The sequence below is a fragment of the Rhinoraja longicauda genome, chromosome 11 (assembly GCF_053455715.1).
Source record: "Rhinoraja longicauda isolate Sanriku21f chromosome 11, sRhiLon1.1, whole genome shotgun sequence".
Classification (NCBI taxonomy): Eukaryota; Metazoa; Chordata; class Chondrichthyes; order Rajiformes; family Arhynchobatidae; genus Rhinoraja; species Rhinoraja longicauda.
The window spans coordinates 37,984,706-38,009,434 of NC_135963.1; the positions used below are offsets into that span (position 1 = coordinate 37,984,706).

At 45.0% G+C, this 24,729-nt stretch overlaps 1 protein-coding gene and 1 pseudogene across 2 annotated transcripts in view; both read left to right on the forward strand.

Annotated features, from left to right (window-relative positions):
• Window positions 1-24,729, forward strand: part of LOC144598112 (protein FAM163A-like) — a 146,974-nt gene that overhangs the window by 83,216 nt on the left and 39,029 nt on the right. The gene's annotated exons all lie outside the window — the stretch shown is intronic.
• Window positions 11,750-12,004, forward strand: LOC144598111 (U6 snRNA-associated Sm-like protein LSm6 pseudogene; annotated as a pseudogene).

The following is a 24,729-nucleotide window of genomic DNA, read 5'->3' on the forward strand; positions in this document are numbered from 1 at the left end:
TGCATCTGTCATGCATCTGCGCACTCACTCAACCTGTCCAAGTCACCCTGCAACTTTCTAGCATCTTCGCAGTTCACACTGCCACCCAGCATTGTGTCATCTGAAAATTTGCTAGTGTTACTTTTAATTCCATCATCTAAATCATTAATATATATTGTAAATAGTTGCGGCCTCAGCACCGAGCCTTGCGGCACTCCACTCGCCACTGCCTGCCATTCTGACAGGGACCCGTTTATTCCTACTCTATGATTCCTCTCTGCCAACCAATTCTCTATCCATGCCAATACCCTACCCAAGTGCTCTAATTTTGCTCACCATCCTCCCATATGGGACCTTATCAAAGGCTTTCTGAAAGTCTAGATACACTACATCCACTGGCTCTCCTTCATCATTTTACGTCGCATCCTCAAAAAATTCCAGAAGATTAGTCAAGCAGGATTTCCCCTTCATAAATGCATGCTGACTTGGACCAATCCTTTTACTGCTATTCAAATGCGCCATTATTATTTCTTTAATAATTGACTCCAACATCTTCCCCACCACCGATGTCAGACTAACTGGCCTATAATTCCCCAATTTCTCTTTTGCTCCTTTCTTGAAAAGTGGGATAACATTAGCTACCCTCCAATCCATAGGAACTGATCCTGAATCTATCGAACATTGGAAAATGATCACCAATGCGTCCACAATTTCAAGACCCACCTCCTTGAGTACCCTGGGATGCAGACCATCAGGCCCTGGGGATTTATCAACCTTTAGTTCCACCAGTCTACCCAATACATTTCTCGCCTAATGCAAATTTCTTTCAGATCCTCTGTCTCCCTAGATCCTCTGCCCTCTTGTACTTCTGGGAGATTGTTTGTGTCTTCCTTAGTGAAGACATAACGAAAGTACCTGTTCAACTCTTCTGCCATTTTCTTGTTCCCCATAATAATTTCACCTGTTTCTGCCATCAAAGGACCCACATTTGTCTTTACTAATCTTTTTCTCTTAACATACCTAAAGCTTTTCCTATCCTCCTTTATATTCTTGGCAAGCTTACCTTCGTACTTCATCTTTTCACCCCATATTGCCTTTTTTGTTACCTTCTGGTGTCCTCTGAAAGTTTCCGAATCCTCTGGCTTCCTGCAACTCTTTGCTATGTTATACACCTTTTCTTTTAGTTTTACACCATCCCTAACTTCCCTTGTCTCTTACTTCCCTTAGAATCTTTCTTCCTCTTTGGAATGAAATGATCCTGCAGATTCTGGATTATGCCCAGAAATTCCTGCCATTGCTGTTCCACCGTCATTCCTGCTCGGATCCTTTTCCAGTCGACCTTGGCCAGCTCCTCTCTCATGCCTTCATCGTCCCCTTTGTTCAACTACAACACTGAACCTCAAACTCATCTACTTTACTTCTGATTTAACCTTCTCCCTCTCAAATTGCAGATTAAAACTTATCATATTATGGTCACTACCTCCTCGCAGTTCCTTTACTTTGAGTTCCCTTATTAAGTCTGGTTCATTGGACAACACTAAATCCAGAAATGCCTTCTCTCTGGTGGGCTCCAGTACAAGCTGCTCTAAGAATCCACCTCAGAGGCACTCTACAAACTCTCTTTCTTGGTGTCAAGAACCAACCTGATTTTCCCAGTCTACTTGCATATTGAAATCTCCCATAACCACAGTGGCATTACCTTTCTTACATGCCAATTTTAACTCCTGCTGCAACTTGCACCCAATATCCAGGCTACTGTTTGTGAGCCTGTAAATAACTCCCATTAGTGCCTTCTTACATTTACAATTCCTCAACTCTATCCACAGTGACTCTACATCGTCAGTCCCTATGTCACCCCTTGCAAGGGACTGAATTTCATCCCTCACCAACAGAGCTACCCCACCTCCTCTGCCCACCTGCCTGTCCTTTCTATAGGATGTATAACCCTGAATATTCAGTTCCCAGTCCTGATTGTCATATCATATCATATCATATATATACAGCCGGAAACAGGCCTTTTCGGCCCAACAAGTCCGTGCCGCCCAGCGATCCCCGTACATTAACACTATCCTACACCCACTAGGGACAATTTTTTACATTTACCCAGCCAATTAACCTACATACCTGTACGTCTTTGCAGCCATGTCTCTGTAATCCCCACAATGTCATATCTACCAATCTCTAACTGAACCTCAAACTCATCTACTTTACTACTTATACTTTGCGCATTCATATATAATACTTTTAATCCATTACTCACCTCACCTTTCACATCGATTCCTATTTCACTTGGCCATACTCTCCTATCCCTTCGTGAGCTTTCTGTCCCGTTAATTCTGGTGTCTTTCTTAACTTTTCCTATACTATCTTTCCCTTTAACCCCATCCTTGTCTATTCCATTTGATTAACACTCATTGTGCCTCTCTTTGGGCTCGGCACCATTTGAAGTTTAAAAGGCTGTGTGCTACTTTCCTTGAATGCATAATTGTTCAGTTCAGTTTGTACAGTATCGGTAACAGGAATAGACATAAAATGCTAGTGGGTCTGGAGAAAAGGAATAGTTGACGTTTCGGATCAAAACCCTTCTTCACGCTGAGTGTCAGGGGAGAGGGAAACTAGAGGGATGAGAATGTTCAGAATAAATCAGAGCCAGCACCGATGACCAAGGAAAGGTGGAGCCCACTTGGGCAGCTTACAACCCAGTGGTATGAATATTGATTTATTTAATTTCAAGTAGATGCTGCATTTCCTCTCTTTCCCCCCCTCCACCACCCTACTCGTCCTGCCAGTTCCACTGTTCACATCCATATTACTCTTCGTTATCATCTTTTGCACAGCCGACAATGGACCATATTCCCTCTCCCGACTATCAGTCTGCAGAAGGATTTTGACTCGGAACATTACCTATTTCTTTTCTCCAGAGATGCTGCCTGACCCATTGAGTTACTCCAACATTTTGTGTCTATCTTCGGTATAAACCAGCATCTGCAGTTCTTTCCGAGCATTGGTAAGCAGGGTCTATTCAAAATATCAGAGCAGCATTTAATGCTTTATCCAAACGGAACTGGCACTTATTCAGATTCATAGCTTGCACCAATAACTATAATTACATTTCAAAGAAATAAGCTCATTTTTAACAGCCCTTTTCGCAACTTCAGGTTCTATTGCAATGATAAGGTATCTTTAAGATTTACTTGGGCAGCATAGTTCCAATGAGCTGTGTTGAATCCTGACCTCCAGTGCTCTCTGTGTGGAGTCTGCACGTTCTCCCGGTGAACATGTGGGTTTCTCCCGAGTGCTTCAGATTTGTTCCACATTCCAAAGAGAGAGGGTTTTGTTTAGTTAATTGGATATTATAAAGTGCCAGGAATATGCAGGTAAGTGATAGATTTTTCTGGGTGGGGAGGGGAGAGGGTGTGGTTAATACCGGAATGTGGGGGGACTAAAGGATGGATTAGTATAAATAGGTACTTGCTGGTTAAAACAGACTCAGTGGGCTAAAGGGCCTGTTTCCATGCTGCCTAACTCAATAACTCTACAAGAATCCCCAGAAGTTGTTTCTTCAGGAGTCAAGCGTGTCGGGATTGCCATGTGTGGAACAATTAACCAATGGAACAATTAAATTCTAACTTGCTGCAGCATAACAGGTCTGTAAGCACAGTGCTCAATAGATAATATAATAAACAAACAAAAAAGGTTTGATAAATTTTAAAAAAACAATTGTTTAAAAAAAATCAGATTATACTTGATGGGCCGAATGGTCTAATTCTGCTCCTAGAACTTATGAGCTTATGAATATTAGTGTAAAATAAACAAAAACCCAAAACAAAAGCCTAGTGCATATGTTTCTATGTCTCTATGTTTCTAAGACAGTTCATAGTTCAAAATTTAGTGGGTGTTTGTGGTGTTCAGTCGCCTAATGGTTGATGGAAAGAAGCTGTTTCTAAAGCTGGAAATCATGGTTGTCAGACTCCTATGCCTTCTTCCCGATGGTAGAAATAAAATGAGAACATGGCCAGGTTGGTGTGGTCCTTGAAGATGCTGGCTGCTTTTCGGGGGAGGAGGTCAGTACCCATGATGGACCAGGCAGTGTCCACCACTTTTTGTAATCTTTTTAGTTCCTGGGAATTCAAGTTGCCAAACCAGGCCTTGATGCAACCAGTCAATATGCTCTCTGGTGTACACCTGTAAGAAGTTCAACAGAGCACCAGCATTGATTCAAAAATACAATCGAGAATCAAAATGTTTTCCTGTTAAATCAATAAAGAAGATACTAATCCAGGACTTTCATTAATCAGAGTTTTCTTTCTTGACTTATCCTCTGTATACACAACCTCTTTGTCCTATTCTTGGTGTCCCTGACATTTGTATTCCTGGCAGTGTAGTGAGTGTTGAGTCAAGTGTAAGAGACCACACAGTCTCACGCTATCTTGCCTCATTGGATAGAACAGATTACACATTGCATTCTCAAACACATGAATCACACAATTCCAAGATTCCTTTCACTGGGAGCAGCACAATGAAGCAACTAGTAAAGACACTGCCTCATAGCTCCAGCAACTGGGTTCAATCTGCTGTCTGTCAGGAGTTTGCATGTGCACATAGTTTGCATCTGTAGCTCTGGTCTCCTCCCACATCCCAAAAGCACGTAGGTTAGTAAGTTAATTGGACACTGAACATTACTTCTGTGTACGAGTGAGCATTAGATTCTAGGTGAATTTGATGGAATATGGAGAGAATTAATTAAGATTTGTGTAAGATTGATGTAAATGGTTGATTATCCCATTGCGAGTTGTTTGCCTCCATCCCATGGTAAAGTATTGATGCTACCTGACTTGCTGTTTCCAACATTTTCTGTTTATGACCCAGATTTACTGTTTTTGCAATGTTTTGTCTTTTGCAAGATATGTGGGGTGTTTTTCAATTGCCCAACGAGGCTAATGATTTATTTGATATTTACAGTGAACAAGGAAATATCAAAGCATGCACATTAACTCTTCACTAACCTGTATCAGAGCTTTTCACCTCGCAAGAACACATTGAGGTAGAACACCTAGAAGGATGGTTTAATACCCTTCAGATTAATCCAGATCACAGCATATTTCTGGTTATTTTAGAGCCAATCAGGAAATTAATCTCCTCAGGGGCGGCACAGTGGCGCAATGTTAGAGTTGCTGCCTTACAGCTCCAGAGTCCCGGATTGGATCCTGACTACGGGGGTTGTCTGTGCGGGCTTTTTACGCTCTCCCTGTGACAGATTTGGTTTTCTTGGGGTGCCCCGGTTTTCTTCCATATTCCAAAGACGTACAAGTTTGTAGATTATTTGGCTTCTCAGTAAATTGCAAAATTGTCCCTAGTGCATGTAGGTTAGTGTATGGGGTAATTGCTGGTCAGTGCGGACTCGGTGGGCCGAAGGGCCTCTTTCCGCGCTGTTTCTCTAAAAGTCTAAAGTCCTCTTTTTCCAGATGGACCTTTGTTCTTACTCAATCATTTTATTTCAGCATAAAATTCTCCCACATAATGTCAGCAGTTTTGCGACACACGAAATTTGCCTGCGGTAAGATTTTCAAACATATTAATCTGAAACTCTGAAGAGAGACACAAAATGCTGGAGTAACTCAGCGGGTCAGGCAGCATGTGTGGGAAGGAACTGCAGATGCTGGTTGAAACCGAAGATAGACATAAATAGCTGGAGTAACTCAGCGAGACAGGCAGCATCTCTGGAGAGGAAGTATAAGAATATAACTGCAGATGCTGGTACAAATCAAAGGTATTTATTCACAAAATGCTGGAGGAACTCAGCAGGTCAGGCAGCATCTCGGGAGAGAAGGAATGGGCGACGTTTCGGGTCAAGACCCTTCTTCAGACTGATGTCAGGGGGGCGGGACAAAGGAAGGATATAGGTGGAGACAGGAAGGTAGAGGGAGATCTGGGAAGGGGAGGGGAAGAGAGGGGCAGAGGAACTATCTAAAGTTGGAGAAGTCGATGTTCATACCACTGGGCTGCAAGCTGCCCAGGCAAAATATGAGGTGCTGTTCCTCCAATTTCCGGTGGGCCTCACTATGGCACTGGAGGAGGCCCATGATGAAAGGTCAGACTGGGAGTGGGAGGGGGTGTTGAAGTGCTCGGCCACCGGGAGATCAGTTTGTTTAACGCGGACCGAGCGCAGGTGTTGAGCGAAGCGATCGTCGAGCCTGCGTTTGGTTTCGCCGATGTACATCTGGAGCAGCAGATGCAATAGATGAGGTTGGAGGAGGTGCAGGTGAACCTCTGTCTCACCTGGAAAGACTGTTTGGGTCCTTGGATAGAGTTGAGGGAGGAGGTAAAGGGACAGGTGTTGCATCTCGTGCGGTTGCAGGGGAAAGTGCCCGGGGATGGGATGGTTTGGGTAGGAAGGGACGAGTGGACCAGGGAGTTACGGAGGGAACGGTCTCTGCAGAACGCAGAAAGGGGAGGGGATGGGAAGATATGGCCAGTGGTGGGGTCCCATTGTAGGTGACGAAAATGTTGGTGGATGATTTGTTGGATAGGCTGGCTGGTGGGGTGGAAGGTGAGAACGAGGGGGATTCTGTCCTTGTTACGAGTGGGGGGAGGGGGAGCAAGAGCGGAGCTGCGGGATGTAGAAGAGACCCTAGTGAGAGCCTCATCTATAATGATACTGCCTGTCCCGCTGAGTTATTCCAGTTCTTTGGGTCAGGCAGCATCCCTGGTGAACATGGGATAGGTGACGTTTCATTTCTGAACACTTCTTCAGACATTATGGGGGTGGAGGAGAAGGGAAGAAAGCTGGGAGAGAGGAGGAGCAGGACAAAGTGGGGACAGTAATAGGTGAACACAGACAAGGGGATTACTTGATAGGCAGATTGTTGGACAAAGGCCAGAGATAAAGAGATTGGTGTGAGCCGAAGTGGTAAAGAGTTGCCAATTATTAAACTCGGGTAAAGAAGAGTTGCGAATTGCGACTAATCCAAACTACCAAATTAACATAGATCCCATGCATCTTAATCTTCTGGAGCAGCCGACCACGGGGTATTTTGACAAGTGCCTAAGACTAGTCCACAACACAAGTCTAAGGCCAAGGGTGGAGTGAAACAATTTCTAGGTTACTGCATTTCACATGGGATCACAAAGGCATTTTGCACAGGAGTTGTCCATTTGGTTCCTTATGTCAATAGCAGCTCTTTGACATTAAGTCCCCCTCGTGACCTTCTTCACAGCGCTTCAAATCTTCTGTTTTTTCATGGCAATTCAATCCCCGTGGAAAGAATGTTTGAATCTGTTTCTGTCATCCATCTAGGTAGTGCTTTCCAGATCACTGATATTCTGCCCTTGATTACCTTTTAAATGTCAATCATTTGACTATTTACCCTTCTCCAACAGAAAGAATTCCCTGGCCAACTTTACCAAATACTCTTATGATTTTAAACATCTTTATTTTATATCTCCACAATTCTCTCAGCCCCAAGGGAAACGGTCCCAGTGTTTCCAGTCTCTCCACAAAACCAACATCCCAACACCATCACACTGTAAATAGCTTTGACATCTTTCCTAAACGAAGGTGAGCAGAATTGGATTTAATTAATGATAGACTCAAAATGCTGGAGTAACTCAGCCGGACAGACAGCATCTCTGGAGAGAAGGAATGGGTGACGTTTCAGGTCAAGACCCTTCTTCAGACTGATGTCAGGGGAGTGGGCAGGACAGAGATTGAACGTAGCCAGTGACAGTAAGACTGGTGGGAGAACTGGGAAGGGGGAGGGGATTAAGACAGAGGGAAAGCAAGGGTTACTTGAAGTTAGAGAAGTCAATGTTCATAGCACTGGGGTGAAAGCTATCCAAGCGAAGTATGAGGTGCTGTTCCTCCAATTTGCACTGGGCCTCACTCTAACAATGGAGGAGGCCCAGGACAGAATGGTCAGATTGGGAATGGGAGGGGGAGTTAGAGTGCTGAGCAAACGGGAGATCAGGTAGGTTAAGGCGGGCTGAGCGGAGGTGTTCAGCGAAACGATCGCTGAGCCTGTGCTTGGTCTCGCCGATATACAGGAGTTGACACCTGGAGCAGCGGATACAGTACATGAGGTTGAAGGAGGTGCAAGTGAACCTCAGCCTCACCTGAAAAGACTGTCAGGGTCCTTGGATGGAATCGAGGGGGAAGGTAAAGGGACAGGTATTGCATCTCCTGCAGTTGCTGGGAAAAGTACCTGGGGAGGGGGTGGTTTGGGTGGGAGGGACGAGTTGACCAGGGAGTTGCGGAGGGAACAGTCTCTGTGGAAAGCAGAAAGGGGTGGAGATGGGAAGATGTGGCCAGTAGTGGGATCCTGTTGGAGTTGGCGGAAATGTCGGAGGATTATATGCTGTATGCGATGGCTGATGGGGTGGAAGGTGAGGACAAGGGGGACACTGTTCTCGTTACGGATGGGGGGAGGGGGAGCAAGAGTGGAGCTGCAGGATATCGTGGCGATATCGAGGACCAGTCATTCTGTCTCTAACTACATTCTATCTCTGTCCAGCCCACTCCCGACATAACACTGAAGAAGGGTCTAGACCCGTAACATCACCCATTCCTTCTCTCCATAGATGCTGCCTGTCCCGCTGTGTTTTTCCAGCATTTTGTGTCTAACTTCGATTTAAACCAACATAAGCTGTCAATATCTATATACTAAAACTCTCGTTTGTTTGTTTGTTTGTTCCTGAACTACAGCCAAAACGGTACACGATATCGCGACAATATTAGGCCCACCTTTCTCATCGTCATCCTTTTGATGCTAATGGAACAAGTTTAATTGAAATCGGTGTTATATATTTTTAATTATTCACATTTTAAAGTTTAAATCTATCTCCTAGGGGGGAGGGGTGGAGGGAGAGGGGAGGGAGGGAGGGGAGAGAAGGGAGAATAAGGGGGGGTTGAGGGGGATGGAGTGGGAGGAGGGGAAGGAGGGAGGGGAGGGAGGGGGAGGGAGAGGGAAGGGGGAGGTGGAGGGGGGGAGGAGTGGGTGCTGCACCAATGCGGGAGAGGTTTGGGCACAACGGGTCCACTTGGTCTAGTAACAAATTAATTCAATGCTAGTTGGTAACACAGTAAAACATCAATAATCCGGCACCCTTAGAATGTTGGGAGTGCTGGAACAGTAGATTTGCTGGACTATTGGATATTACTTCCATCAGTACCCAAATATGCTTTCCTGTCATTTGTTTACATGTTACATAGTAGTAGATTACATTTTTCCTGGGAACCAGTGAGTTTAAAGGGAGCAGGAAATATACAAGCACTGGTTGGTTAATTGGCCTCAGTAAATTATCCCAGTGTGTGACTGGTTGAATCTTGGGGAATTTATGATAACATGAATAAAATTAAAAATGGAATTAATGTAGGATTATTATAAAGAGGTGGTTGATGGTGAGTACACACTCAGGGAGCTGAAAGGCCTGTGTGTCTCTACTGCTCATTGACACTCTGGACCCTGGCTCGAGCTTCAAACCTACGCACAAAGATTTCACACAAAAAGGGTGGTGGTTATATGGAATGAGCTGTCAATGGAGGTAGTTAAGGCAGGTACTGTAAGTACAATTTAAAAGACATTTGGACAGACACATGGATGGGAAAGTTTGAGAGAGATATGGAACAAAACACGGGCAGGAAGGGAGTAGTGTAGATGGGGCATTTTGGTTGGCATGGGAAAGTTGGGCCGATAGGCCTGTTTCTGAGCTGTTTGACTCTATGACTCTATTTGTGGCATCACATTTGGAGATTGCAGACGGTGAAACACGGGAAGGCTAGATTCCTTGACCGGGGCGCTAGGGTGAATTAATGGGAGTGTGGGAGCAGGATGCTGGTGTGTTACTGGGCGAGTGAAAACCAGGACCTTGGCATGTTAACAGGGAGTTTGAAAACCAAGGCCCTGGTGTGTTAACAGGGAGTGTGGGAACCAGGACCTTGGCATGTTAACAGAGAGTGTGGGAACCAGGGCCCTGGTGTGTTAACAGGGAGTATGGGAACCAGGACCTTGGCATGTTAACAGGGAGTGTGAGAACCAGGGCCCTGGTGTGTTACTTGGAGTGTGGGAACCAGGGCCTTGGTGTGTTAACAGGGAGTGTGGGAACCATGGCCTTGGTGTGTTAACAGGGAGTGTGGGAACCAGGGCCCTGTTGTGTTACTGGGAGTGTGAGAACCAGTATGCCATTGCATCAATCGATAGATTGGGAATCAGGACACAGGTTGTAATGGGAATGTGGGAACTAAGGCCATGGTGTGTTACTGGGAATATGGGAACCAGGACACTGGTGTATCAATGGACAGAGTGGGAACCAGGACCAGATGTTGAAGCTTCAAGATTTCCGAACAATTAGATAACAGATTACCAACATTTTACATATTAGGTAGCTGGCGATCGAAGGGTTAACAAAGCTGTCGCAAGGCAAGCTGTGGTAGTTAGCAGAGTATGGAGGATGAGCCAGACCCATAAAAACATAAAGTCGGTAAGTGCTGGTTCGAATTAAAAATCAAGGTTAGCCTGATTGGAAAGTCTTAAACAGAATAGAGGTGCTGTAATCTCTCCAGAGAATCAGATGGTGGATGGCCGTCAAGGGTTGTTAATCACCAGTAATGTAGTGTCTCCATGTTATAGACTGCTCTTGACCGGTGTGCCTCCAGCTGTCGTTTTTCCTCTCAAGAAGCAAGGCAATTTTCTATGTACAAAAATATAAAACATTTGTTCCTCCCAAATGATCAGAGATGAATAATATTCAACATATCATGAAGATAGACACAAAATGCTGGAGTACCTCAGCGGGACAGGCAGCATCTCTGGAGAGATGGAATGAGTGACGTTTCGGGTCGAGACTGATGAAGGGTCTAGACCCGAAACGTCACCCATTCCTTCTATCCAGAGATGCTGCTTATCCGGCTGAGTTACTCCAACATTTTGTGTCTATCTTCGGTTTAAACCAGCATCTGCAGTTCCTTCCTGCACACAACATATCATGAAGTTCCTCCTCACCAATGCAGGTAATAATCCTGCTCTGTTTATAATTTAGTCTAACTCGACAAAGCGGCGTAACTCAGTGCTGGAGTAACACAGCAGGCCAGACAGCACCTCTGGAGAAAATGGATAAGTGATGTTTAGGGTCAAGACCCTTCTTCAGACTCCGTTTGAAGACGGGTCTCAGCCCTAAACCTATCCATTTTCAGACTCCGTCTGAAGACCGCTGTTTGAAGAAGGGTCTCAACCTAAAACATCATGTATCCTCGTTCTCCAGAGAAGATGTCTGTCCTGCTGAGTTATTCCAGCAATTTGTGTCCTTTTGGGTAATAAATAGGGTTGCCAACTGTCCCGTATTAGCCGGGACATCCCGTATTTTGGGCTAAAATGGGTTGTCCCGAACGGGACAGCCCTTGTCCCGTATTTGAGTGCTCCTGCAGTGTTCAGGGTTGGACCACGAGGCGCTTGTGGGTTTTCATTCTCCAGGTTAGTTTCTCCCCTCCCTCTCTCTCCTCTCCCTTGGGAGTGTTTTTAATTTCCACGTTTTAATTATTAAATCTCTTTGGCGTCACTCAATTGCCAACCCCACCCCCAAGGTCTAGGGGTGCCAACTTCCTCACTCCAAAATACGGGACAAGGTGACGTCACCCAGCCAGTGGCCACGTGACCTCACCTAGCCAGTGGCCACGTGCTCCCGCTCCACCAATGGCGGCCGCCCGGGCTGGGAGGTGGGTTGCTACGCTACCTCGGCCGTATTCAAATGCACCATGCCATAGGCTGAAGGATGCAAAATGAGCCTGCGAAAGCAAACGCCCAGCGATTTTCTAAAACAAATCATAGGGAGGCCAGTGGTGGTTAAACTGCTTGGGTGTGGATTACCGAGGTGTTTTAGCTTGTTTGGATGGATATATGAACATAACACTGGAACAGACAGAAGAATACGTAAACGGTCAGCTTAAGAACAAATATGGAGATGCATTTATTCGAGGCAACAACGTGTTGTACATCAGCACACAGAAGAGAAGACTTTAGATGATGTTGTAGACTGAAGATTGATTTTTGATTTGACCGGCATAATTATTTTAATGTAACAAAACTTTTCTTTAACTGTTTTGAAAATTTACTTTTCTACACTATATAACTGGTGGTTTCTCGATAAAAGAATGATTTAATCCATATCTTAGTTTGGTTTACCAGATAATGGCTGTGATGTATGTATCAAACGTGATGTCTTATTCTGACTGGTACTGGCCTATTTTAGAAGTATTGTGTACAATTAAAGGAGCATGCATGTTTGGATAGAAGATAAAAAACTGCTGAAAACATTGTGAATAAAGGACTTGATGTACATGTTAAAAAAAACCTCCGTCCGGCCAACTATCCCAACATGTATGTTCCTTTAGGTGTTTGGGTGACTGACTGAGCAGAATTGGTGTTTGTAGAATTGGAGGAAAGCTAAATAAAACATGATTTTATTTAATTGATGTATATGTGTTTAGCAGAGCCTACTAACTGATGCAGTCACTTAAACAAATCACATAAGGCGATCAATAATATCCACAATTGAACTAGATTCAATGGGTATTTCGATTTGCTTTTGCACATAAATCCAAGTAACTTACTCAGAAACGTGACAATTAAGTGGGGGAAGTCCCTGTATCTCAGACCTTTGGATGAATTGTTCTGAGCGCGCATGAATTGTTCTGTGTATCCACCCTCCATGCCCATTCCATCGCTCTTAACCACTTTTAAATGTCTCTGATACTCAGAGTTATTGAAAAGCCATTAAATAGATTAAAGTAATTTAAAAAGCTCACAATTAATTAAAAGAAGATAATAAATAAACTTCATTTTAAAAATAGTACCGTCGTAAAAAACACTAAATGCAAAGTAAATTTAAAATGTCTTGGTTCAATGGTTCAATGTTGCTTTGATGTCACATGTGTGAAGCGCAAACACACAGATAAATTATTTTCTGATAAATGGTCCAGTAAAGTATAGCCATATTATCCCCGATTAGCAATTGTATAAAAATAGACTACTGAGCCCGCATGCAAGAGGCGCCATGTTTTGGCGCCATTTTCCTAGTCCAGAACACGCTCCAGTTGTTATAAGCAGTGCTCAATTCAAGCAAGCCCCAGGGGGTTGCTGTGGGACTCCAGCCATTGTCTTCTTTGTAAAGCACCTATCTGCACTTACCTTTCTCCACAGGCTCAGTAACTGCATTCAAATGAATGGGCTGGATCATTTCCCCTGGCATTTAGCTGAGGGTCAGATGCAAAATGGGCCTGGGTCCTCTCTTGATAGAGTCACTGTTTCATCACTGAGCACTGGATTAATCCAAAACTGTTGTTATGCACCATGTGGAACCGCACCATTGTCGTATCTGTTGTGCAGATTAGGTGACTCACTGGAAGGTTGCAGGGTGAACAGTGTTGGTCACTACACAGCAAGGGTTTCACACTGGCTCTTCCAACTTGGAACTAAGCATTCCAGTTATTGCCCTTCCTCCACCTCGTACAGCTGAGATAACATGTAGCACTAGGAAGGACCCTCCCCCACCAATCAGCTCCACATAAACCCTCCCCTTTCTGGGAAAGTGTGTGCTTGATTCATTGGTGCTTGACCATGTCTTCCATGCAACGTGCTGCCCTTGCAACAACATCAGCCCAGCATGAGAATGATATAGTCCATGGTTGTCAGGAAGGTGGATGGCAGGAGGAGGTTTCGCTGTGAGGACACGGTCACATCCACGATCCCTGGGCTATATCTGAACTTGGACTCAGCCATCGGCCAATGTTGCCAGGGTTCTCTTATCTGGGCAATGGGCACAGGCCTAGACCACTGCTGTTGCCACTGTTTTTGTTCTCCTTTACGGTGCCGATGGACGTTCAAATCTTTTAATGGTTCAATAATAGTTTAATAGTGCCTTATTTGACACATATGCAACTGTACGGTGAAATTTATTTTGCATATGTACACATGCAGGTGCTGACAATTTTGGCACCATTATTCAAAGTCCAAAGTCCAGTCCACCCGCATGCACAATGTACTGGAACAGTTCCCGCAAACCCACGTCCCTCTCCTCTCCCCACACGGCAATCTTTATGTCCCGGAGGCGCCTCCTGCAGCCACTCTCGAGGGCGCTGGAGGCATTACCCCGGTTTACTGGTCCTTATTCCTTGCGTCCGCCATCTCCAGCTCCTTCCCGGTTATGCCGTCCGACGAGTCTTCGAGTGGGGTCCCGGTCCTGCCGAGGCTTCCGGCGGGCCCCGACAAGCCTCCGGGTGGGTCACCGGGCCTGCCGACCGACGAGACCTCGGTTGGGCCCCCACGAGCCTTTGGGCGAGCCCCCGGTTAGGCTGTTTGACGAGGCCTTCAGAAGGGTCCTGCCGACCGATGAGCCTTCGGACCTGCCCAGACATGCCTTCGGGCAGGTCTCGCTGACAGACCCTGATAATGAACGTAAATTACATGTTGCCATCGCTGATTGTAAAAGCATGACCTGTGGTGAATTGCAATCCCTGCAAGCACTGACACATACCGACCGCATGGCTCAGAACCTTTGAAATGTGGTTGCAAGTAGCTATTGTGTGGAACTCATAAACGGAAAAAACCCAGCTGCTGTCAGATTACCAACATTCCATACATTATCGGAAGGATGTTCATGAAATGGAAAGTTCAAGGGTGATTTGATGAGAGAATGATGACTTTGGTTTCCGGTCTTCAGTGTGGCCTGTGCCCCAGAACAGCAGCGAATTACTCAATTGGAGAACAGATTTATGCATCTCTCAAATTCACTTAAATCAATTGTACACAGCTCAGCAATCTAGTGAAAAGCAAACAGACATCGTCCAAATGTAATTAAAATTCATCTCGAGGTTAGAGGTCCATCATAAGCAGCCAATTGCCTGTGCTCTGGACTGAGAGTTAAGCAGTCTCTTTGTGAATGGGCCTCCAGTGCGGAAGATTCAATTTAGTGCACATCATATGACCAATAATATGAATTTATGCTCTGCGGTGATCAGACTGACCTAACCATCATATTATCGGCGGCACAAAGGCGCAGCTGGTGGAGCTGCAGCCTTACAGTGCCAGAGGCCCGTGTACAATGCTGGACGATGCCACTGTCTGTGTGGCGTTTGCATGTTCTCCCTGTGACCACGTTGGTTTCCTACTGTGTGCCATGTTGGTTTCCTCACGCATTCCAAAGATGTGCAGGTTTGTAGGGTAACTGGCATCTGTAAAATTTCCCTTAGTGTGTAGACTCCCTTAGTGTGTGAGAAAATGAGATAACATAGATCTAATGTGAAGGGGAGATTGATGGCTGGCGTGAACTCAGTGGGCTGAAGGGCCCTTTTCCATGCTGTGTCTCTAAAGTAAGCTAAAATAAACTAAACTCACAATGTACTCTGTAATTAGTCAAGGGCAACCGTACGACATAGTGGTATATCTAATGAAGCTGCTACCTCACAACAAGCCACGTTCAAGCAGGACCCTGTGAAGACGGCACATTCTTCCGGTGCTCCAGTTTCTTCCCATAACATAAGAAAGTACGGGTTAGTAGGTTAATTGGTCTCTGTAAATCATACCTGGTGTGCAAGTGAATGGTCGAACCTAGTATGAGTAGGTGAGAATGTGGGCAATATAAAATGGAATTGGTGTAAATGAGTGCTTGATGGTCATTACCTGTCATTGATGGTCATGGTGGGCGATGGGACGGGGCATTCCTCGATGACAACTTTAGTTTGTTTGACGTGACAAAGTACCAAACTACTGCCACTGAGCCGTAGGAGGACATAATTGAGCAGATGACCAAACCCTTCGTCGGAAGGGAAGGGTTTTAGGAATAACAGAGGAGAAGAGAGTGGTGGACCATGAGAGGGCTTTGCACTGAATATCAGAGCTTAGAGCATTGGCAGTGGAAGGCACAGCGAAGAAAATTGAGGGCAAAATAACTGGCGCACTGATTTTGGAATGGATTATAAGGTGAGGTGAGATTATAAAAATAAGAAGAGGAGAAAAAATGGAAGGTTTAAATTAAAACTAGTACATGAGAGATTGGTAGAAGCCGGAAGGATTTCTGTGGAGAATAACATGGGATTAATGGGAGATTAGTGTAAATGGGTGCACAATGGCCCCACCAAATTTAAAGGCTGACGCATCTGTTTCCATGCAGTATGAATCTACCACCCTATGTATTGTAGCAATGAGGTTCTAGTTAATCAGGAGCCAGTGAGATGGATGGGTGAGCACGACGGTGCAAGTTAGAATAAAGGCCACAATCTAAATTTTAGAGATGAAACATCATAAAACCCATGGTAGCTTCACACCATTTTATAAAGCGGGACAGCACTAAAGGGTTGCAGCTGTCTTCGGGGTGGGACAATGGGGAAGATAACCATTCAGTCCCAAGTCCTGCTTAATTGTGCGAACATTGTACTCTCAGCCTCCAGTTGTGCAACAACCAAGGGTGGCACGGTGGCGCAGCTGTAGAGTTGCAGCCTTACAGCGCCAGACCCGGGTTCGATCCTGACAATGGGTGCTGTCTGTACAGAGTTTGTACGTTCTCCCTGTGACCACATGGGTTTTCTCCAGGCGCTCCAATTTCCTCCCACATTCCAAAGATGTGCAGGTTTGTAGGATAATTGGCTTCTGTAAATTGCCCCTAGTGTGTAGGATAGCACTAGTGTACAGGTGATCGCTGGTCGGCGCGGACTCAGTGGGCCGAAAGGCCTGTTTCCACGTTGTATCTCTAAACTAAACTATCGCAGCTCAATTAAAGGGCCTGACTACAGTATTGTGTCACACATAGCCTGAAGGAAACAAGATCACTTTTGTGCTGCTCATGTTGCATGCTAGAATTTCTTGCTGCTTCCTCCATTGTGGCTGCTGTAGCTAAATACCCGATCCTCATTCTCCTAACTTCCATTAAAGCTTTTGGTGCATTTTTACATCCCAAACATACGCTCTGCGATCAATCTTGATCGGTGTGGATGAGTTGGGGCAGGAATCCTTGCTGTGTGAATCTATTATAATCTTCCTTCATGGCAGTCTGTCAATTGTTTCAGAGTCATAGATCAAGTCATAGAGTCATACAGCGCGGAAACAGGTCCTTCAGACCACAAAGTCTGCATCAATCATCCATTTACACTAATCTTCTACTAATCCCATTTTATTAAACCCCAAAATTCCCATCAATTGTCCCCAAATTCTATCAAGCATCTATACATTGGGGCGAATCCTAGATCGACCCCTGGAACTGTGTGGGACCAGCTCTCCCACTGTTCCCCTCCAAGTGAGAGGAATCTTGGAATTGCACCACACATAAGGAGATTCAGCCCACATTGCCCAAACTGGCTCTTTGAAAGAATCATTTGATTCATCCCATCGCCTTCTATCTGGTCCTTTTGACCCCGAGAGTTTCCTTTACCAATGTATTTTCCCTTTGAATATCACTAGAATTGATCTCTCAGTTACAGACTCCTAGTTATAATGCTGTACAGCATAGAAACAGGCACTTCATCCTGCCCAATCTTTGCCGTCCAAGTTGGCATATTGGGCTAATCCCACTTTCCTGCATTTGGTCTATCGACCTTTGTATCTGGAACTTTGATGTTGACACATTAGCTACCTCTTTGTCTTTGCATCAAAACCCACACTTCATAAGTACTTCATTGACTAGGATCATCTGAGGTCATCAGTATTGGTAAAAAAAATGCTAATTCTTTCTCTTTAGTTTAATTTAGTTTAGTTTAAAGATACGGCACAGAAACATGTCCTTCGGCCCACCGAGTCCACGCAGACCAGCAATCCCCGCACACTAGCACTGTCCTACACACTAGAGATGATTTACAATTTTACCCAGCTAATTAGCCTACAAACCTGCACGTCTTTGGAGTGTGGCAGGAAACCGAAGCTCCCGAAGAAAACCCACGGGTCACTGGAAGGACGTACAAACTCCGTACAGACAGCACCCGCAGTCAGGATCAAACCCAGGTCTCTGGAGCTGTAGGGCAGCAACTCCACTGCTGCGCCACCGTGCCACCTCTTACTAGAATCTCCTTCCACTACCCATTTATAAGATGCATTACAGACCAGGACAGTTACGCGCCCACATCTCCTGAATGCCACATGCCTCTTCCCCTCCCTCCACACCTCTCTCTCTCCATCGCTGCCCCACTCCATCGTAAAACCTCACCCACCAATCTGCACTTGGAGCGTAAGAAAATGAGGAGTGATCTTATAGTGTATAAAATCATGAGGGGAATAGATAGGTGAATGCACCGTCTACTACCCAGGGTGGGGGAATCAAGAACCAGAGGACATAGGTTTACGGTGACAGAGGAAACATTTAATAGGCCAAGGGGCAAGTTGATCACACAGAGGATGGTGAGTATATGGAATGAGCTGCCAGAGGAGATAGTTGAGGCAACATTTAAAAGACACATGGATAAGAAAGATTTATAAGTTCATGTCATAGGAGCAGAATTATTCCATTTGGCCCATCAAGTCTACTCCACCATTCAATCATGGCTGATCTATCTTTCCCTCTCAACTGATATTCCTACCTTCTGCCCAAAATCTCAACACTGGTTTTGTGGTATATGGGGCCATCACAGATAAATGGAACCAGCTTAGACGGGCCATCTTGGTCAGCATGGGAAGGTTGGGCTGAAGGGCCTGTTTCCATCTTGACCATCTAAATTCTATGAATCTCCATCCTTTCACTTATTCTACCTTCCATGTAATCCTTACTTCACTTTGCTCACCATCACCGGCCTGAGTGAGCTGAATATAGCCACAACTGTACCATTGCCTCTTGCTCCATTTACATCAAAAGTAATTGGAATCTACCCAAGTACCAAGACTATAAAAGTAATTGAGGTCAACAAATTTTAGTCATGTCTTTTCCTACGGTTGGATTTTCTCTCATGATATTCAGCCCCTGGGAACCAAGGATGCGACACTCTGTCTGAGTCTTACATTGGGACCCAGGAGTAACTGCAATTTTATCTCACAAAAGCTGAACACACTTTCTCGTCTCTCCTCTATCCATTAACTTTAAAAGAGGATCAACTGTGTGACATGGAGATGAAAGTCTCTTGGAATAGTGCCCAGGGTAAGTTTCCTAATTCAGGGCTACAATTATCCCTCAGCTCCAATCCTGAGTGGCGGACAATGTCTGATCATATTCTAGTGAATGTGCACGTTAGTTCCTGAAAGATGTTTGATAAAGTATAGCATAACCTGGGGCGGCACAGTGGCACAACGATAGTGTTGTTGCCTTACAGCACCAAAGACCTGAGTTTGATTCTGACTACAGGTGCTGTACGTACGGAGTGCGTATGTTCACCCTGTGACCACAAGGGTTTTCTCCGGGTGCTCCGGTTTTCTCCCACATTCCAAATACATGCAGGTTTGTCGGTTAATTGTCTTCAGTAAATTGTTCCTAGGGTGTAGGATGGAGCTAGTGTACTGACGATTGTTGGTTGGCGTGAACTTGGTGGGCCGAAGGAGCCTGTTTCCATGCTGTATCTCTAAACTAAACCAAACTAAAGCATAAAAGACTGTTCACAAACCCGAAGCACGTGAGATTTGTGGACCAGCATGTTTGTGGATGCAAAATAGGATAAAGGTTAAAAAAAATAGGAGGTGATGGTAAATCCAGTGGAAGTGCAGTTGTGTCCCTCAAGAGACCGGTGTTGGGGTCTTTGATCTTTATTACATATCAATGACCCATGGATTGGTACTCTAGGTATAATGTCGACAAGGCTGGAGGTGGAGGGCAGACGAGTGAAGTGGACCATACATTACAGTGCCCAGGAAAGCCCAATGAGATTCAATTTGATATGGAGAATGAGGAGATGCAGCAGAAGGTAAATGGTGTGGGTTTCAATGGAGGTGCAGGAAAGGCATGCCAGGGAGTGTTTGTACACAGGATTATTAAAGGTAACAAAACTAGAAGGCTGTTAGAAAGACAAACGAGATCTATGTCCTTATGCTCAAGTTAGAAAAAAGGTAGTTACATTAAATTTTATGAGATACTGGTTAGCTAGCATCTGGACTATTATGATCTGTAATGTTGTTTGGATTTACATCCTCTGACCACATGACTCATTAGAAATCTTGCTTCTTGGGGCGGCACTTTGGCGCAGCAGTAAAGTTGCTGCGTTACAATGCCAGAGACCCAGGTTCAATCCTGTTGCTGCGTTACAATGCCAGAGACCCAGGTTCAATCCTGACTACAGGTGCTGTCCGTGTGGAGTTTGTACGTTCTCCCTGTGACCACATGGGTTTTCTCCGGGTGCTCTGGTTTCCTCCCACATACCAAAGATGTACGGATTTTTAGGTTATTTGGCTTCGGTAAAGTTGTAAATTATATTCCTAGTGTGTAGGATAGTGCTAGTGTACGGGTAGCGGTTGTCGTGGTCTCAGTGGGCCGAAGGGCCTGTTTCCATGCTGTATCTTTAAAGTCTAAAGAGAATGTGACAAATTGGTGAGAGAAGGATAGAAAAAAAAACCTAGGAAATAGAGTGACAAATATAAGGAGGATGGAGGTGGGTTCATGTAGCCTGTGCGGTGATATTTGGATGATGATTAATTGGCTTCAGTAAAATTGTCTCTAGTGTGCAGGATAGTGTTAATGTACAGAGTGATCACTGGTCAGCGCGGACTCGGTGGGCCGAAGGGCCTGTTTCCGCGTTGTATCTCTAAAGTCTAAAGTCTAGTATAAATCAAGGAATGACTGCCTAGTTTGGACACATGTTCCAGGCTCTCTCATCCTTCCCCATTGAGATTGCAGAGGTGCTTTCATGATGCACCATTACAGAGTCACCCAAGTATTCTCATCGGCTCTTACTGGGAGACACTTGGGTGCAAATTGCAACATGAATATCGAACTTTCAGCCCCAACAGTGGATGATTTACACAATAAACCAGACAAAACACCAACTTTTGTAGGAACCATCAACCCAAACAATTTCTGGTATTGTTACTTAATCCTTGCCCATTATTGATGTTCTTCCAATATCATGCACATAGGCCTTTGCAGCATATTACACACTGCATTTGCCTCAATACATTCAATTGTTCTCCTGGAGAATTCGTATCACTGACCATGTTCCTTGCTAAGGATAGGTGACCGAACAGCTTGTCATATGTGTTCATCTTCAGCAAGGAACAGATTGCAGCTGCGTCAATCCGCATCTGTAATATCCTTTGTCTATTTTTAACGTGGCCATAAAATATTGCCTCTCACTACATCACTGTTGCAACACAGATGCCGTGCACAGTAACTGATGTGTCAGCTGCTCAGCTGAGACATTGGGCAGATTTCCCTTTTATGAATCAATGTGAGTCTATCTACGGAGAGGATGTTTCCACTAGTGTGAGAGTCTGGGACCAGAAGCCATAGCCTCAGAATTAAGGGACATTCCTTTAGAAAGGAGATAAGGAGGAATTTCTTTAGTCAGAGGGTGGTGAATCTGTGGAATTTATTGCCAGAGGCAGCTGTGGAGGCCAAATTAATGGATATTTTTAAGGCGGAGACTGATAGATTCTTGATTAATAAGGTTGTCAGGGTTTATGGGGAGAAGGCAGAAGAAATGGGTTGAGAATGTAAGGTAGATCAGACATGTTTGAATGGCGGAGTAGTTTTGATGGACCGAATGGCCTAATTCTGCTCCTAGAACTTGTGAACTTATGAACTATGCTGATGTTGCATTCAGAACAATGCTCCTATCTTATATTGCATTCATTTTACATGTAGTTCCTACGTGGCCTCTCTTCTAACTTGATTAGCTCTTAGGATCTTCGATAGAACAGTTTGATATAATGGCTGTGATACGCTTGTAACCCTGACCATCACTTTTTGCTGTAACATGAAGCCATCTGCATTTCTGGAGAAAAAGGATTGGTGACATTTCGGATCAGGACCCTACCTTTGCGAGTTGGCCTCTTATTGACAATTAATGGCATTCCCTGTCATTCTTGGCTGCCATCTCCAGAGCAGTCATAAGTCCATGTTACCGCTCATGTTTCTCCCATCTTTTGATCCCTGGAGAATCTCTGCAAATGGTTAATCTTTATCTTTCTGCAAAGGTACTGAGTCAGTGCATGTTTAAGTTTAGCTTAGGTACAGCGTGGAAACAGGCCCTTCGGCCCACCGAGTCTGCGCCGACCAGCGATCACCCGCCACGCCACTGTGCCGCCCCAAGAGAGTGAACATGCATTCACGTAAAAGGGAAAGAAGTCAGGGTTGAGAGTAGAACGTGCACCTGTTCTGAGGGTGAATGGACAAAGAATTTACTGGGACATGCAGGGAGATCTATAATTAGGGATAATACTAAGTAATGCAGGAACAGGAAATTCGGCTGATCAAACCTACCATATTCAGCTGATCCAACTGGGATACAGAATGAAATCTACAATCAGGTATCAATTCAGAGGAGAATTAACTAGGAAATGAAGAGAGACCCGTAATGAGGAATCACAGTGAGTCGGATTTACAGCCGGGAGACCTGGATACTACAAACTCATAGGAAATGAGATTAAATGAGATGCAGAGGTCTGTAATCCTTGGGCCGACACAGAGAAGGATTAATAATAGCATAAGGGCATAAGAAACAGGAGCATCTGTAGGCCCATTGCCCAGTCGAACGTGTTCCACCCTTCAATGAGATCACGGCTGATTCAATGATGACCTGAATCACCTGTCTGTGCTCGACCCACATCTTTTGTCTTCCTTGGAGATTAAATGTCTGGATCATATTCAATGACTGCGCCCCCACACTTATTTAGGTAGACACATCCACAGGGTCACAACTCTCTGAAAATAAATTCCTCCACATGTTGGTCTTAAATGGGCAACTCCTTATTCTGAAACTATGGTTCCTTTCTGGATACTTCTCCGAAGGGAAATATTCACAAAGCATCCATGCTTTTGGATTGTATGTGTTTCAATAAGATCACTCCCAGCCTGAAAACTGTAACGTTCAGGTTCAGGAACAGCTTCTTCCCAACAACCACCAGGCTTTTGAACACTACGAACTCTAACTAAACTCAAAACTACAAATTGACTTGATTCCACTAGGACTAGCTCAGTCAGGTAACCTGGTTGCCTTGGGTGAGTTGGGCCAAAGTTTCTGCTGTGTACAGTTTTCTAACAATATGCCTGCTATCCTTGTCCTCCTTGTGGTAGAGTTTGAGGATTTGGAAGGTGTTGTAGAAAAAGCCAGGTGGGTAAGTGGGAGTGTGGGCATGTCAGCATCATGAACTTGGCACAACCTGTAGACACAGTGTGCTGATAGTGGAGGGAGTGAATGTTTAATGGGAATGAAACTGTGAAGCAGGTAAAGGGTTTGTAATCCATGGACCAGCAGAACGGGAGTACAAGGAGCACTGAGTTGTTCTCCACTATAGAGGAGGAGTGGTGGGCATATCGGCTGCACAGTGCATAGCTGGTAAACCCAATGCCTCACAACACCAGAGATCTGGGTTTAATCCTAATTTGTACATCATCCTGACTTGGGAATAGGTCAGCAGTTCAATCCTTCATAAATTCATGTTCATCAGTTGTAGGAGCAGAATTAGGCCATTCAGCCCATCAAGTCTGCTCTGCCATTCAATTGTATAAGAAAATAACTGCAGATGCTGGTACAAATCGATTTATTCACAAAATGCTGGAGTAACTCAGCAGGTCAGGCAGCATCTCGGGAGAGAAGGAATGGGTGACGTTTCGGGTCGAGACCCTTCTTCAGACTGCCATTCAATTGTGGCTGATCTATCTTTCCCTCTCAACCCCATTCTCCTGCCTTCTCCCCATAACCCTTGACGATCCTGACCTTGGGTGCTGTCTGTGTAGAGCTTGCACATTCGCCCTAAGACCAGAGATACTAGAGACTGCAGACGCTGGAATCTTAAGCAAAATAAAAGTTCCTTTCCCCTCCTCCACCTCCTCCTCCTGCTCATCATCCACCCCTATTTCCTCTGAGTTCCCATTCCCCTCTCACTCCCTGTTCCCTTCTGGCCACTGGTTCAACATTTCACTCCTCACCTTCTATTCCTATAATTCTGCCGTCTGCAGCCCTTCTCTGCTCACCACCTCCAGCCTTGGCTATTAACCCCACCCTTCTCTTCCCCAGCTTCCAATCAACCTTTCATTATCTGGGTCCATCTATCCCTTGCCAGATCTTGCCCCAATCCTTCCCTCACCTCTTTGTCCCAGCTATCTCCCCTTTACCCCTGTTTTGAACAAGGGTCCTGACTGGAATATCATCTGTTCATCTCTCTCCACGGCGGCTTCCTGACCACCATGAATTTCTCCAGCAATTTGACCTTCTGTTCTTTGTGACCACAGGGTTCAAACTCTGACTTTCTCTTTCATCCCAAAGACGCGCAGGTTGGTAGATTAATTGGCCGTTGTAAATTGGACCCAGTAGGTAGTAGATTCAGAGGGAGTTGATTACTGTAACAGGGTGATTGATGGTCAATGCAGACTCACTGGGCTGAAGTGCTTGTTTGCGTGCTGTATCCTCTCTCTCTATGACTCCCTGGCCCTACTGTGGAGTTGCCAGCCAGTGTGTGGAGTGTTCCTGTCCGGGGTACTTCCCTGCATCCAGGATTTCAAAGACTATTTTTATTCACTCCTGCTATATTTCACCCTGCCCACAACTCTTGACTTTGTCGCACTGACATAGTCTCAATTTTAAAAACTGAAAATCCTAAAAAATATAAGGCTGGAACTTGGTGAAAAGTGCTTTAAAAGATT